This window comes from Pyxicephalus adspersus, chromosome 4 (genome assembly GCF_032062135.1).
Source record: "Pyxicephalus adspersus chromosome 4, UCB_Pads_2.0, whole genome shotgun sequence".
Lineage (NCBI taxonomy): Eukaryota > Metazoa > Chordata > Amphibia > Anura > Pyxicephalidae > Pyxicephalus > Pyxicephalus adspersus.
In genome coordinates this window covers 73,509,490-73,526,311 of record NC_092861.1, presented here as the reverse complement: position 1 = coordinate 73,526,311, position 16,822 = coordinate 73,509,490, and the positions used below count along the sequence as shown (strand labels likewise).

Below are 16,822 nucleotides of genomic sequence, written 5' to 3'. Positions count from 1 at the left end.
GTCTTTCCTCCTTGGCATTGTGTTAATACACACCTGAATGCTGCAGATCACCAAACTGCCAAAGGGTTGATTTTACAGAGGTGGACACATCTGATGACCAATTAGAAAGTGCATTTGATTAGCAGAAGCTGCTTCCTGCTTACCCTCCTAATTCCTTTAGAAGTGATACTGAGTTTTTTTACACATTATTCTTATGTGAAAAACTCTGTTCTTCTTAGTTAGTAAATGCTTTGTTTCGTTTGTGATTAACATCTGTCCTAATTGCATTTATTAAAATAATGTACCTGTTCCGACCTACATACAAATTCAAATTGGGAACAAACCTACAATCTCATATGTAACCCAGGGACTACCAGTGTATATATATATATATATATATATATATATATATATATACACACACATACATACATACACACACACACACACACAAATCCAAAGACATTTGTGCACTTAGAAGCACTAAAATAAAGCCAAAATGTATAATTACAAATATTTGTATGTGTAGCCATAGTGTTTTACTAGACTTTCAGTTCTACCCATTATATTTCCCTGCACACATAACAGGAATTATAGTGAGATATTAAAACAATAGCTTTGCTGCACAGCATTTTATCACATGATCACTGGAATACAGCCAGGCTCAGGTTTTAAGAGTGCTCTAGCCTCATTGAGAAGACAGCTATTTACTCAGTTTCTGAAACACATGCAGAGGCTTCCAGCACGTGTGACATCAATACATTAGTCATTATGTAACCTTACATCATTGCTCAAAAATAACTTAGGAAACAAATCTTGACAGGTATTATACAAAACAGCCCTATTTCACAAGCACACACGTTTGTAGATGTTTTTAATTCCTTGTCTATTTCTGTAATTTCGTATGTAGAATTCCCCCATAAAAGTTGTGTACAGTTGAGAAGCTTCATAATATGGGAGAAATCCATCCTATGCTAGGACTTGTGTGCTAGGGCTTGGAGCTACAAATGGACTGTGACTGGCAGCCTAACTAAAGACGTTTGTGAGAAGGATACCCTGTAAGGGAAAGCACTTGTGGTGCTCTGTAAAAGCATGCCAGCTAACTGGCAGTTATAAACTGGGAAAGTGCAGATGGAAGTACAGATTGAAGGATGTTCATATAGTGCTAATGGGAGTAGCTTGATCCAACTGTTGAGTGAGTAGAGATATGCAGTTTGCCAACAACTATATATTTTACAAAAGGGGTTTGATATAGATCCGTGGGTGTATGTATGTATGTATATTTGTATTTCACAGAGGTTTGTTTGGCGATACTCTGCTTTCAAATGCTCTATATACTGTAGACTGTAGAAAAACTGCTTTCTGAGAAGTAATTCATTTTACATCCCCAGTCTCCTAATTTAACTTCCCCTACTCTGAGAAAGATTAGGAATGTCTTTTGCAACCAGTCGAAGTAAAAAGCTAGAGGACCTTTGACACTGGGCACATGTTATTGCATACCTTCTAAATTTCAAAGAGGAGAAAGAGGGACAAAGTAAGGAGAAGTCCACCCTCCCACCCTCCCAATTATATGCACCATGAAGAATTGATATGCCCAATAAATGCAACATTTAGAGATCCGATTAAAGGTTTAGTGCACCTGACAAGCAACTGGCATTTTCAGAAACAATGACAGCTCCTTTACTTCTCTGATAAAGGGTAAAAGCTTTGAAAATTTGCATGTATGACTTTGGGCTTAAAGGATAACAGATAAACTTGCAAAGCAAATGCATTTTATTCCTTTTTCAGTGCCACTTTCCTGAACATCTTGGGAAACACATCCTCAAAAATTATACAAAATCCACCTTGGAGCTACATGCCCTGTCATGTCTTGAGCTGTTTGCAAACATTGTTTATCACTTTCCCTGGAGGAGGAGTGGGGACAAAGCTCTAGCTTGCAATGGTACACCTTGTAACACCTTGTCAGCACAGAGGGCATCTTGACAATAGGAGCCAAAACTGTACATGGAAGGATGGCTACCGTGAGAATCCACAAGACCCTGTAAAGCAGCATAGCCACCCACAAACAGGAATAATGAAAAACAAGTTTGACATGATTTCCTAATTAATGACTTTTTATAAACTTTTTGTACATGAGGGATTTATAATACTAAACTAAAAAAACAGAAACATGTAGCGCTGGGGCTACCAGGATTATCAAATCAGACCTGTGAGTTATTAATCCCCACATTCTTTAAATATTCTTCTGGGTCATAGGAATAAAGAGTTGCAGAACAGACTTCCATCTATGCTTGTGGCAAGATCTTAAGTGGAATATAACTGTATTAATTTGGATCAGGTAAAGTAATATCAATCATTAATACTGACAATTTAGGTTTGAAAGTAAAATCTGCCAAGTTTTATTATATCTTTGTAATAGAGCATGAAGAATCCTTTGGAAACAGTAGGATTAGTCAGTAATGGAAAGTTTTAGTGTCTATCACAATGTGACTTATACACAGCCAGGTAGCCAGCACATTTAAATCTTCAGTTATGGATTAAACCTATTTAGGTGATAAAACCTTTACCACATAAACCAAATCTAAACCCTGGAACCTGGAACAAGCTTGCAGTCAGCAGTTGGAGTGAAATAGGGAGTCCTAAAATGCATAATTATTTTGCACCAAAGGCTTAGAAAAAAATGTACCTACTGGATCAACACAACGTCCAAGCACCTACAAGGGCGGCTCCCCTATACTTCTCATCACAGGTTTCTTTTAAACACATAGTAAAAGCAGTAGGATGCGTTAACCACAACAGTGAGAAGATTGTTACAAATGATTTTAAAGAAGTTGTAGGAGACCTGAAACTTTATTTCCTAATATTTCATTTTAGCTGAGCGGAGACTATAGAGGCAGGTAGTACAGCCAATACACACACTTTAATTTATTTTTTCACTACAGGAATGGAATGTATGTATGTATCCACTTCAATCATTCAATAATGTGCACAATACATTTTATTTTAAAGCCCATCTATTGAAAAATCCATCCTGCAGGTGAGTTTCTTACCTCAATATACTCAGCTAAATCTTCTGTCTGGGTGCCTTAAATCCAGCTGTTAGCACTAAATCTAATTGTGTTATGTCCACAATAATTTTTGTTTTAAACTGAACAGATTATACTATACCTTACAAATATTCCAGACAAATATGGCCCACCGGCAGAAAGAACATTGAAAAATCTTTACAGCTCATTAGATTAGAGTTAATAAATGACAGCTCTCATTTTTTTTATCTCTGATCCCATATGTATAATGTTGTCATACAGAGGGAAAAGCACAAAGAGCCTTAGCCTTTCCCTTTAAAGATGAAGTACTCAGTCTGTTGTTTACATTTTACAACTGCTGTCTTGAACCTGGAAGTGATCAGAGGAGAGCATTTTTTAGGATAACTGCACAAAGAACAATCTAGTACTGTATGCGATTTCTCCTCCAGCCATCCTTTCATTAGTCGCTGTGGCACCAGACTTCCATGAGGAGTGAAAGAGTCCGGGTAACATAAGGTAGATAGGATACTTTCACTGTCCATAGAAGTAATCAGGCAGATATCCTGCCCCAACTTCTACAACACATGTAAACTTGTTTTCTCTGTAATTTTTTGAGGTATGGTTCACCTCAAAACATGGGTTAATGTCAAACGTTAAACGCATTCAAAATGCAAGCTTTAAAACACTAATAAAAGTGCATAAAAACGCATACGAACGCAGTTGGAACGTTTACATGCATTTTTAAAAACATCTGTGTAGACCTAGCCTTACAGAGACAAATAAAAAACAAGTAACTAGTACACTGAAAAGCAGACAGAACAATGTTACTATTTGTGACTGACCTGTGAAAAGTTCATTACCAGTTTTTTGTGCTGGTGTCACATGGAGAGTGAGGAAAATTGCTGTAATTAGAGAATGCACATAAAACATAATACCAGATGTAACTACAATCAAATGTATAGACAGAGAATATAAAATTCTCATTTTCAGTATTTCTTTTGTTTTTGACTAAAAGAGTTTTGCACTGACATACTGGGAATTACTAAAATTGTACAAGTCTTAATGGCTAGAATGCCGCATTTTATCAGAGCTCTGGAGTGTTCCATCGCTACATCTCAAATTCAGAATGACTGCGGAGGATCATTTCTTCTCCCACCGGTCCCAGTGTATTCCTCTTTACCCGCAGCATTGGTAGAGCTGCCCGCAGGACAAGGCCATCCAGAAGCCCGCAGTCAGTGCTCTATTTCACAGGTGTCAGTGACTGGCGGCCATATTGGCCGCATGGCCTGAGCACTTTTTACTGTCCCTCCCTGCAGCGCTGCCCTAACTTGCCAGTCGCAATCTCGAAGGGTTAATGTCTATAGAACATACAATTTTCTTCCTCCTCCTGGCTAAAACGCTAAAGGTGTTTTCCTTTTCTTTTGGGAGCTGCTTTTTCATGTTGTGATTTGAACTTTAGATCTCTGATTGGAGACTTTTTCCTATACGCTGCAGTTAGCTTACATGTGCTCTGCTCTATTACTGGCAATGCACCTCCCTGTTTGTTTGCTATGAGTTGCTGATACTCACCTCCTATACCCTGCTGAACTTTCCACTTATATTGGGTGCTTTGGATTAGGCTTTACTGGTTGACGAGTGTGTCCACTGACAAACTTCCTGCATAGTGTGTTATCCGCCTGATGTACTGACAGGACTTTGAGTTTTTGCCAGTGGGTCTTTCACCTGCTACCATTATCTGCTTACAATGGCCGACTTTTATAACTTACTCATTGTTTATTACTTCTACCGCTCCACTCCAAACACCTTGGGGAAACACAACAAAACCAAGGGAACGGCATGCTCCTCAGACCAGGACACACCTGCCAGTTCGTCCTCACATTCCATACATGGATGTGATCCCTTTCCCTTAGAATGGATGCGTCCGCAGCTGCATCTGCTGTGTCATGGTCACAACACCTCTTTTCTTCCACACCTCAGAAGGTTTTTAACCTTTTGTCACTTTACTTTGACAAAAAGATTCATAAACTACAATCCTCAATTTATCAGGCCCTGCAACAAATCTCCAGTACTACTACAAGCATAACTGAGTTGGAACAGAGGGTTGGTGACTTAGAAGACCAATACTGTCACCACAGTCTACCATTTCTCTACAACCCACTCAGCTTGCATCCCTAGCAGAGAAATATGAGGAACTTTTCTTGGGATTCCAGAAATGCCTTAATGCCCGGATCTAAAAAATATTGGGCACAGTGGATCTCCTGCGTGCTCTCCACTTCTCTTCATGTGCTCTTCACTCCGCTCTATCCACATGTGATTGGGCGCATTCATCAGATTGGCCCAGGAAAATATGCTGCTAGCCACAGGCCTTGTGCAAGAATCGCAAAATTTCACTTTTTGGATAAACAAACTTATCCTTTCTGCTTACAAAAAAAAGCTAGATCCCTAACGGTTAATGGATACAGGAACTTAATCTTTCTATATTTTTCCAGGTTTTGTAGGATTAGAACCTTCCCTTACTCAGAGAAATATAGAAGTGTTTCAACAATTTTAAAAAAGTTTAAAAAATGGTTTACAGTGCAATGTTTTTGGTGTATTTTTTCCTATGAGTACTATTAATAATATTTCAACAGCTCCCTTAATATGTACACAAATTTTATTGCTAAATATTTGGTGTGCTTGCCAGCTTAAACTGTACAATTGTTTCCGACACACCACATGGTATTTAGGAAGAGAGCTAGAACATGACCCTCCTATAGATATTGACTAATAATTGTATTGCAATTGTAGTAGCGGTGCTATTTCTCTATTATAGGCTTGTTCCAGTTTGAATGTGAAGCAAAACCTCTTTGTTTGCATATTTTTAAGTTTTTAATTTTGGCTCTCTGTGTATTTGAGTTTGACACCCCTGCTGTAGATGATAAAGTATTGGGTATCTGATAGGGTATGCTGGTACCCAAAGCATTGGGGATGAGTAACGTAGTATGTTCACTTACCACTGTGAATGAATATATTGTAATGGATAATTTACTTATATTACTACATTTCTGTAAAAATTCACTTTGCGATTACTACCCAATCACATGTAAAGGAATCTAAGACAACAGAAATTTTTCTTGCACAATTGGATTGTTGGAAGTCAGAAGGGTAAAGTGATGGAAATAAGTATTAAACACGTCAACATTTTTCTCATATGGTGCTGGCAGACTTCATATATTGGAAGAAAGGATGAATGGAGAAATGTACTGGGACATCTTAATGATAAGAATGATAAGAATCCGCTGCCATCTACCAGGATGCTGAAAATGAAACAAGGGTGGTTGTTTTGGTAAGAGAATGATCCCAAACACACAGTCAAGAAAATTCACAATTTTTTTCAGACAGAGTTGAAATAAAGCTGCTAGAATGGCCCAGTCAATCGTCCAACTATTGATATATATCGAGATATAATTGAAAATCTATGGAAAGAACTGCAGATCAGAATTCAAAGAGGAGCCCCCGGAAGCTTTAAGATTTCAAGACAGTTTGAGTAAGCCGAAATCACACCTGAGCAATGTATGTGATTAGTTTCATTATACAAGAGGCATCCCAAAGCAGTTATTACTTTATGAACATATTTGTTTTAATTTCTTTGTTTATGTGGATTACTTGGGTTGTTACCGACATTTGGTGTAAATTTGTTGTCAGTAGCCCCATTGGCTATATTTATGGAGAAAAACATTGACGAGTTTAATACTCATTTCCCCGGCTGTATATTGCCAACTATATTTCCCTATATAGTGAAGAATAAAGAACATTACCAGATTTTTACCATCTCCCTGGCAATAATCTTTTGTGTGTCTCCTTTTTACAGAAAGACAGCTGCTTTAGAGCATCACAGGACGCTAAAAGCTAGCAGCCAATAACAAAGTCACTGCAATTTTATCACCTACTGGACCTATTCCAATGTAAGAAAGAAATTAAATGGTAGTGTGATTCAACAGCAATGCCGAAGTTGTGTGGGAGTTCCACTGACTACAGAGAATGTTTCTGGAAGAAGCAGTGTTTTATAAGAGGGGCAGTGGGATTGTGATATGTCCTGGAGACAGCTGCCTCTATTAACTATTTCTCAGCCCAACTTTATCACTGAGCATGCTTTCTTTGTCATAGGATGTCTGATCATTCTTAATATTTTTAACAATATTCCTTTCGACAAATGATGACTGGCATACCTACCTAAACACAATAAACTGAAACCAGCTACCGTAAACACATTTCACAAATATAAAGACCAAAGGCACTTATATAGTATGTGTGTATACTTGAAGGCTGCACAGCTTACGTATTTGCATGTCAAGTAAATTTTACAAGTTTGCTTGTGCAAAAAAACATATTTCCCAATAATAATTTGAGTAAGGGTGGAATTTTGTCTATGCATGCAAAAATAGTAATGTATCCTTTGGAAAATGGTAATATACAATGCACATTAAACGCCTTTCCACCCTCTTCCATGACAAGAGAAAATGATACAGACTTTTGGTAACAGTTACCAAGCAATGCTGTTTTACAAAATCCTGTGCAAGGAAAATGAAGGTAAGCCATATATAAACCAATCCACAGGCCAGCCATTTTTATTCTACTACAGGTAAGAAGATAACATCAGATATAAGAGTTGTTGTATGGGTATAATTATTATTATTTTATTGCTTTGGCTCCACTCTTTACTAAAAGGGTACATGGGAGCTGACAATCACACAACTTTTAAAACATAAAATACACCAATAATAAATGTAAGCAGATGTCACTGCTGATCTCCTACAAAAAATACTAGTTGTCTTACTGTTATTGTAACCCTCATTCTATGCTATATGACTCTTATCTGTCTAGCGATCCAATGCTGTGGGCCATCACAGTCTTAAACACTGTTTATTCTGTCCAGCTATGTCATTTGCAACAGCAAGGAGAAGGAAGAAGTAGCAGCAGCCCCTGCTTCCCTTTAGTCGTGCAGCATGAGATGTATTTTTATTGCCATCCCCAGCACATCTTAAGGAGATTTTAGTGGCAGATTAATTCCCGACTCAGTCCTGCACTGCAATCGGCTGCTGGAACTTTATAGCCTCTCTGTTCTCAGTCACCAGTGCCTGTTGTAGCGATTAGCTGGGCTATCTGTGCTGGAAAGTTCTCACCTGATTTACTGTGGCCCACCATTGCCTGTTTCTGACATTGTGAGTTTATGCCGTCTGGACCGACCTTTTGCTTGTGACCCTGACTCTGCTTGTGTGTTGCCCTTGTGTACTTTGTCTGGTGGACGGATTATCTGTGTATGACCTCTGCTCTGTATTCTGGGCTTTTCTCTGTTGGAATCTTGGTACTGCTTTATCTGTGGGCTCCTAGTCCTTTGCAAGCCCTCTCCCAGGCACAAGTCCTGGGGGCAACCGTGTGCTGGGAGGCTGAGCGGAGGCTTGCTGTAGGTCAGGGGTGTCAAACTTTGGCCCAGGTGCCAAATCTGGCCCCCCCCAACGTCCTTTTTTTTGGCCTAAATATGAACTGCAGCTGGCCCGCCGCTGCATTGAATTGACGCCATTACTACAATTCCCAGCATCACTCACGTCTATAGACCAGCGGGCTCTCTCTGCCTATGTGTGGCCCCGCATTGGACTGTTTTATAGATGCAAAAAATGCCAGGAATTTTAGTAGTGGCACTATTTCAATAAAGAGGGAGTTTCAGCAGCGGGCCACTTATAAGATTTAGCTCCGCATTGGCTGCGTCTGGCATTTCCAGACTCCCCCTCAGCTATACTTTTTCCTTGCTACTCCAAGGCATTCACTTGAATAGCTGGATTTTCATAGAAGAATACTGTTGTTATTAGTGATAGACTGTGCAAAAAGGTTACTATTGAAATTTACCTCAAAGACAACAAAATAGAGGCTACAAATAGAGAAAGAGGCATAAGATGTTTTCTTAAATAAAATAAATTTTTTTTTAAGCTTGTTCCAAATTGAATGTGAAGCAAAGCCTCTTTGTTTCCATATGAAACGAGTTTATATCTAATGAGAAGGAAAACTTTCTCAATTATTTCAATAAATTTCAAGGTTGGCCCTCAACTTTGTCTAAGTTTTAAATTTTGCCCCTCTGTGTATTTGAGTTTGACACTCCTGCTGTAGGTGAAGAGTTTCGTGTTAGATTGGGGCACTGGTGAATGGCAAGTACTGTTGCTGAACCAGGGACGACTTACATGTGGAATACACACAGTTCAGAAACTCAAAAAACGTTAATACCCTTATTAGTGTTCTTGGTCAGTGACTACAGAATCCAGAAGAGTATTACAGCCTCAATCCACTAAAATTTTTATTTGGCTGCCTCCATGTTTTTTAAGACAGGTTCTCAAGTAAATGAACTGTAGATATAATGATTTCTAAATCACCCAAGAAAATCTATTTGCAGCACTTCCCTGCTTAATATAATACATTGATGGTATTAAATTAATTATTAAAAAAATATTGACTATATACTTTTGCAGGTAGTAGTATACATGTCTTTGACTGGTTTATTCATTGGTGTTGAGGAGAGCAGGATAGCAAAATCAACTATGAGCTTTGTGGGTCAGGGTTCAATGCTAGCTTTGAAGTAATAAACTGTACCCTATATTTCCTTAATATAATTTGTCAGCTTCTGCATTAGGCCAGCCATGAATGGGAGAGGCCATTCACACAAACCAGGTCAGTGCTAGGCCACTGCATTGCAGAACAAAGTGTGACATACAATCATCACTTCTGGCTTAGATGTTATACAATATACTTCTCCTGTACAGGAAAAAAAATGCTTTTAAGAAATTGCTTTAACCGATTTCTGGCACAAGTTGAAAAAGACACTATTGATTTTCTTCTTAACAGTACAGTAAGGGAAAATGGTAATTGCCAGACTTATTTTACATTTAGAAAATAGAAATATTTCAAAAAAGGTACAATGGGGTCCACGTCTAGATGTCACTCAACATATGTAAAAATATTCCCAATGGATAACGTTTACCTGATGTGCCAGTGAATGTGTACCTGCAAGTTCCATTGAGGGTACTCCACCCAGATGTTTTATAAACTATGATATGGATTTCAGATGTTATGTTCCCTGTGGTAAATCCCAAAAATATTATTGTGATCTTTAGGCTATTGTGTCCCAAAGATCACTTTTACCCACCACCGCAATACGATACAGAAAAGGCCCAATGCACTCAGCTTTAACACAAGCATAGAGATGTTTACTTTGTACATATGCCTATTATTATTATTATTATTATCTTGTATTTATAAACCACCAGCATATTTCACAGCACTTTACAAAGTCCATAATCATAACACTAGATATAAATACAATGCTATCATTCTCAAATCTCATTGAACTGTCATATTTTAAAAATCACAGACCCTTATCCTGGTGTATCCTTTTTGTAACCTGAGTGTAAATCATTAACTATTTTGTTTTAGTTGCAAGTCTGAATCCTGAGGTTTTAGCTAGAGGAATATTAGTTTTGCTTTATTACAGTTGGATGTAATCCATTCATAGATGAGCATGATGAATATATTCTTGCTGTATAATTCTCATTAAAATAAGTCACATTGATGAACATATCCTTGTTTTCTATGAGGGTTCAGTTCCTTTCTGAAGTTAGATATCAATCTGCTGGGCAACATTTGGATGCATACATTGTATTACTGTCCATAGATCATCCACAAACTAGAAACATTTAGACACACAAGGTACATACATTTCTAAAAGTAAGCAGATATACACTCAGCATGTTACTGACTATAGATCATCCACAAAGAGGTACATCTAACTATATTCACTATTTCTAAGGACCCAAATGTGATATATTTAGATATTTACAGTATAGTACTGACTATAGATCAGCCACAAAAGTGGCACATTACTGTTATACTAAATAGTTAGCCTCATAAGAGGCACATTAAGATACACAAAGTATGTTAGTGACTACTAATCAAGCCTGAAGGACAAATTAACATACATGCAGCATTTTACTGATAATAAATAAGACCAATGTGAAGCACATTTAGATATATACGGTGTACTACTGACCACAAATCTGCACCTAAGGGGCACATTTAGATACATAAGTATAAGACTGACCATTGACCCCTCCCATAAGAGGTACATTTTCATTTTCATTAGGACTGGCAATACATCAGCTCCAGAAGGGGCACATTTACATTACCGGACTGGTCAAATATTTGCCCCATAGGAAGCACATTTTCATTATAGCAGTGACCAAAGATCTGTCCCATAGGAGGCATATTTTTATTAGAGTACTGGCCACAGATTTGCCCCATATAAGGCAGATTTTCATTAGAAGGATGGGCATTGAGTTGCCCCATATGAGGCACGTTTACATGATAGAACTGGCCATGATTCTGCCCTATAAGAGACACATTTACATTACAGGCCAGGCCATGAGTCTGCCTCATAAGACAATAGATATGCCCCATAAAAGCCAGATTTACATTACAGGAATGACTATAGATCTGCCCAATAAGAGGCAGATTTACATTAGGGTACTGGGCACAGATCTACCCTATAAGAGGCAGATTTACATTGGGGTACTTGGCACAGACCTGCCTCATAAGAGGCAGATTTACATTAGAGGAATGACCGTGGATCTGCCCCATAAGAGGCAGATTTACATTAGGATACTGGACACAGACCTGCCCTAATAGAGGCACATATTCATTGGGGTACTGACAATAGACCTGCCCCATAAGAGGCAGAATTACATTAGGGTACTGGCCACAGATATGCCCTATAAGAGGCACATTTACATTAGGGTACTGGGCACAGAGCTGCCCTATAAGAGGCACATTTACATTGGGGTACTTGGCACAGATCTGCCCTAAAAGAGGCACATTTACATTGGGGTACTTGGCACAGATCTGCCCCATAAGAGGCAGATTTTCATAATAGGAGTGGCCATGCATCTGCCCCATAAGAGGCACGTTTACATTAGGGTACTAAACACAGACCTGCCCTATAAGAGGTATTCACTAGGGTACTGACAATAGATCTGACATATAAGAGGCAGATTTACATTGGGGTACTGGGCACAGATCTGCCCCATAAGAGGCAGATTTTCATGATAGGAATGGCCATGGATCTGCCCCACAAGAGGGTGATTTACATTAGAGGAATGACCATGGATCTGCCCCATAAGAGGCAGATTTACATTGGGGTACTGGGCACAGATCTGCCCCAAAAGAGGCATATTTTCATGATAGGAGTGGCCATGATTCTGCCCCACACTATATGCCGCTATGCTGTTGATGTAAATATTACAATGCATCCATTCCCCGGAGATGTATAACTGGGCTCTCAGACAGATCAGCCTGGGTGGTGATTGCAGAACCTTCCTACCTGTTGGAAGCTGATTGCTGAACTTATACAAAGAACCGAATCTCCAATGCGTCCATCTAGCACCGACTGCAGGTCTGCCTCCAATCCAGCCGTGCTGACTGCGCCTCCCTCCATGCAGGCACCCCCGAATAATACCCCCATTATGGACCCCAGCATGGCACCGCGTTACCTCAGGAATGCCACCTGGCAGTAACTGCACACTTGGCCTCTTGCTGACCTTTACTTCTAATGACAAAGAAAGCCCAGCACCTACCTGTTGCCTGTAGTCAGAATGAGGTTCCTACCAGAGAAGCATGGGAACCCAAGGAGGAAAGTCTTCCAGTCCTGGGCGGAACGTACGCAGCACTCCAGCACGGGGGTGAATGTCTAGCTCGCCTCTTGTGTTCTCTACGTCGCTCTGCTATTCACCGAGTACTACAGTGTATTTATCACACGGGAGCTCAGCCCGCTGTCATACTGACATCTAGTGGAGGAAGTAGTGAACTGAGGGGGCTATGCTTGTACCATGGGGTGCTGCTCACTGAAATCTCCTTATCGCAATGTCTGCCAAGAAAATGTCCACTGCTGACATAAGACATTTGAAATCTTTCTCTTGTTGCAACTCAGTGCTGCTATTCTGCTTCAGTTTCTTTCAGCCACTTCCTGTCTACATACACTCACCCCATAGTGACGTGCAAATCACTGGATTTTCTGATAATGGCAACCATTGACCTTAGTAAAAGATATCAGAATGTTTGTAGCCCCCAAATGATGCATATGACAGGGTGACAATGAAGAAACACCTTATAACACCAAGTACCTCAACAAGATCCTTTCTGCAGCTATACCCCTATATAATGTACAGCGCTGCATGATTTGTTGGCGCTTTATAAATCCTGTTTATTAATAAAAATAATAATATTATTATTATTATTATTATTATTAATAATAATAATAATATTATTTTATTGAAATGATTATCTGTAACATATTGTGATGCAAATAAACCAGATTCCAACAACTGTATAATCTAATGCAAGGCCATGACTATGTGTAATGGGGCCCCATGTTCTAACCAATGAGGGCCCCTATGACCCTCCAATTTCCAAAGCAATTCCTCTAGAGATGCCAGCTGGGTAGAGTCCTGCATTGTTTACCAGTGTATTCTTTACAATCAATACAAATGGCAGGACCATTGTACTCATTCCCCAGGATGAACGGACAATATCCGAGGGCCCCCTTATTTAAAGGGGCTTCTGGGTCACAATAAGTTCCCAGATCCCCAATGGGGTTACTTGTTTGAATGAGGCTCCCTCGAAAAACAAAGGCCATTGTTTTAGGAAGACCCCAAAACCAGACAATTTTTGGACCCCTAAGATCCTCGGCCCTATATTAATTGTGTTGTGTACTCTAGCTATAGTTACACAGTTGATTTCATGTTATAATGTCAGAGTAGAGATGTTGTCACCAGTGGCAGCTCACCAACATCAGGAAGACTATGATAGCACTGCAAATACTAACCTGCTTGTATGGTGTCACAAACTGCAAGGTGTTCCCCCACTGTTACTCCCTCACTAACCGGAGGGATTCTGCAACATTTCAGCCAGCAAGGGAAGAACACCATAGGAACAGGTCAATAGTCTCTATAGCGTTTTTTTTGCTGGTGATTTCCTACCAGCGTGTTAGGAATGGTAGAGTAATGGCCCTAAGCAATTTGCATTATCTATAGCAATATATCAGCCCTGATAATCAAGCTGAAATACATTTTAACTGCATGACTTTTCACACAATGTTCAGTACAGGCAGCCACAGATATATTCATTCTCCTCTGAATAATGGACTCTGCATGACTCATGTATCCCTTGGAAAACATCACCCATATCAATAGATTTAAATAGTTACTAGCCTAATAGAAAAAAGCCAATATCTTTTAATGCCACCATGTGGTGTAAAAACTGATCATTTCAGGCTGGCTTTATGTAGGTGTCTATTAATGAAAATGCATTCTCTGTCTCTTACACTTGACCAATGCTTAGCCTGTTGTATTTCCTAGAGAGTCATTTTAGAGCCTTGCTCCAGACAATCTTATAATATTTTTAGAAAGATTGGAGTGGGTGAACTACCATTTGAAAACCTGGGAGATCCAGCAAACCCGAAATGAATCTGGTCCAGGTTTGAAAACATTTGCCAACTAATAGTCTACATTCTCCAGTCTTGGTGAGCTTTAATAAATCAGCTGCAATCTGATGGTTTCTATACTTCATTACTTAATTCATTTACTTCATAGCACTTTCCTCTCATAGGGCCAGTCTACAGCTTGTCAACTGCAGGTTCCATTTTTCAAAATAGAAAAATGATAGAGTCCTTGGGTAAGTGAAATCATCAGAAGACTTTATTTTATAATTAAAAGTACTTATAGCAAAAAATGTTTTGACGTGTATCACCCTGATGTGCATTTTCATAAAGTCATAGAACTAAGGTCTTTATTGAGCACATCGGAATAAAATGTGTCAGAGCATCTTTTTTGTTTTGAGTGTTCTTATGAACAACATCTCCAGTGTTTGCAGTTTACCCACTGACTCCATCAGCAAGAAGGGGATTGGTCAGCGTAGGTTCATCTGCAGTGCTAATCACTGGTCCACTGCACTCAAAAGTGGTGCTGCCAAGAGACCCGGATGTCAGATTTAGATTAAATATATGTTTCTTCAACAGGTAAGATAAACTTAGATCATAAGCAATCGGCTATGGGGGGTATTTTTTTTTAGGATTAGTGTTTAATGGTCCTATACCAGCAATGGCCTAATATCGTCATTTCCAAACTTTCATGCTATTGCCACCTAGGACCAATCAATGTGGAATTCACAGAATCCACTGAAGGGTTACAGGTAAAGAACGTATCTGCGCTTTGTTTATAAACTGACATTATATATAGCAGGCTTTAGGGTTATTCAGATTTTATAAATGACACAAAGCAAATATTTGCTGGAATTCCAGGAGGACGCAGGACCGGATAGCGGCAAGGATCAACACCATCGAGGGACCTGCAGGATTAAAGGTAAGTGTAATATTTTTTGTTTTCAGTTTCGTTCCAATTTTTACAAGGAAATGTGTGCAAAGACTTGTCATTCTGAATGTGAACATGACATTCACTGAAAAATGATGGGGGAGTTCAACTTGAAAACTGCTTTACTGGTACAGGAAGTACTGCACTGGGAATTCCCCTGCTTCCTCGGGACATCACTGCCTTCAATAACATAATATGTATACCTTATGACTATAATAATCATTGTAACCAATACAATGCAACAATTACCTGTGGGATCAGTATAGTATTCCATTCCTCTGCAGTAAAACTGAACTTGATGGGTCTGAGTGTTTTTTTTTAACCTACAAACTATGTACTGTAGATCTCTAGATGTAAATGAACTTAATAACTTAAAGAAAGAAGGACTGAAACAAGAAAATAGGTCCTCAAGATTTGAAGTGCATACTCCAATGTTTATGTGAGAATCTGAAAAATGTAAACTAAAGTAAAATGTGACCAGAAGTAAAAGAATATATTTTAGTAACATTCTTCATATTTGATTTTTCTCCCATCTTGACATTCTGTTATCCATGTTACACTTGGTGTGCACCAAGCTATGGGAGAATATTCTTTGTTGGGACCCTGCATTGAATGTGCAGAAGGGGCTCCAAAAGTACCAGGCTATGGAATTGGGTTTTCAGCTAGGATTAGGTCCAAGGGCCCACACATTACTGTTGCTGTATTTGTACAACAGATTCAAAGCCTGCTAATCTTGGTTTGGACACAGTAAGCCCTGCAAATTGTGAGCTCTTTTTCTGAGACAAGAGTGCAGACAAAGACTTTTTCCTGACTTTTATCATTTTCATCTTGTACATGATGTATCTTGTTACTTGTACAAGGTCAGTGTTAGGGCAGTAAACCAGGCAACCTTCGTTTTCAGTAGATGATCTGAAAATCAGGCCCTTTATTTATCTCATGACTGGTTTACTACAGTTTTTATTATTCTATACTTACTAAGTATGCAGGTTTGTCATCGGCAACCCCTATGTATTGCATAGCACTGTGTAATATGTTGACGCTTACAAAAAAGTTAATTAAAAAGATTAATAATAATATTCCACAGAGCTTTACAATTTGTACAAAATATAAAAGCCACAGAAACTTTTCTGACTACCGAAGGCTCGTGCTGTAAAGCAGAATAATACATTAGTTTAAGAGACAACCGATTTGAGAAATAATTATGGAGAAATCACACAACCATAGTGAATCGACAGCGCTATTGTTGATGTTTTGGAGTCTGTTTTGTGTGGGTATGCTGCTGCTGCAGTTAAGTGTGCTGTGTTTTAGCAGCAGAAGCCGCGGCTCTGTGCTGGGTGTCAGGTGACTGGGTCACGCAGTCTCTTTTGCATTCAGAGG

At 39.0% G+C, this 16,822-nt stretch overlaps 1 protein-coding gene across 3 annotated transcripts in view; it reads right to left on the bottom strand.

Annotated features, from left to right (window-relative positions):
- Positions 1–12,797, bottom strand: part of ANKRD6 (ankyrin repeat domain 6) — a 112,681-nt gene extending 99,884 nt beyond the window's left edge. For 2 of the 3 annotated variants that reach the window (XM_072408640.1, XM_072408637.1), the window contains exon 1: positions 12,656–12,797. The gene's annotated coding sequence lies outside the window, so the exon portion shown is untranslated. The remainder of the gene's footprint in view (positions 1–12,655) is intronic. The other variant, XM_072408639.1, reaches the window with a different exon arrangement.
- Between the last annotated feature and the right edge of the window lie 4,025 nt (positions 12,798–16,822).